The sequence below is a fragment of the Myotis davidii genome, unplaced genomic scaffold, assembly GCF_000327345.1.
Source record: "Myotis davidii unplaced genomic scaffold, ASM32734v1 scaffold2656, whole genome shotgun sequence".
In the NCBI taxonomy this organism is placed as follows: domain Eukaryota; kingdom Metazoa; phylum Chordata; class Mammalia; order Chiroptera; family Vespertilionidae; genus Myotis; species Myotis davidii.
In genome coordinates, this window is record NW_006287228.1 from 41,645 (window position 1) to 42,873 (window position 1,229).

The window sequence follows — 1,229 nt, forward strand, 5'->3', positions numbered from 1 at the left end:
CATAGAGAGTTAGAAACATCGATGAGAGAGAAACATCGATCAGCTGCCTCCTACACATCTCCTGCTGGGGATGTGCCCGCAACCCAGGTACATGCCCTTGACCAGAATCGAACCTGGGACCCTTCAGTCCGCATGCTGACACTCCATCCACTGAGCCAAACCGGTTTCGGCTACATCAGAGATTTTATAGTGGAGGGAAGTCTTATATTTTTAAAAATGTGAGAAAGGCATTAGCCTATGGTCAAATATACTGAACATTTTAGGAATCATTCTGAAGAGAAACAGCAGTAATATAAAGTTTTCATCCAAAGATTTAACCATGGTTGAATCGTCATTGAAAATGATAAAATTGAGCCTTAAAAATTATGAGGCATATGTCAAAGTGTATATCCTTATTTGTATCTCATACAACATCTGGTTATTACTACTAGATAGAATCCCAGCAGATGTAAAAAATGTGACAAAGCTTACTTAGTATGCAAACCTTACACGACATCAGAATTCATACTGGGGAGAAACAATACAAATTTAAATAGTGTCCTACAGTCTTTAATCAGCATCTGTAGCTTATTCCTCACATTGGAATTCATTCTAGAGGGAACCTTAAATGTGAAGAATGTGGGAAATCATATAGTTGGACCTTCAGCCCCAGTCAATACCAGGGATTGTAATTGGGTAGAAGTTCAATATTTATGACATGGGAGGAAGGACTGTTTAAAAATATATATAGTTTACAAAAATCCAAGGAGTTTATACCTTAAAATGACTTTAAGATGTAAAAACTTTATCCAACTATGTAATTGCTTATGAATTTTAATGTATCACTGAATTCACACTAGATAGGTAGCCAAAATGCCTTTCGGTATTGCTCTACATCAGAATGTTTACTACAGTATACTCCAAACTTTAAATGTAGTTAGGTAATGTTTTGTATACTTAAATATATCAAAAGAATTAATGTTTCCATATGTACAATTATTTAGAGTGTAATCTCATTTATATTGAAATCATACGAAGTATTTTCAAAAGAAATTTGATCCTACTCCCATATCACTTGATGTTGCTATAATTTATTCCTGGTGTGTGTGTGTGAAATCATGGAGTTGGTTGTTTCTGCCTTAAAGATCTGTGAGCTGGCCCTGGCTGGTTTGGCTCAGTGGATAGAGTGTTGGCCTACAGATTGAAGGGTCCCTGGTTTGATTCCAGTCAGAGACACATGCCCGGGGGTG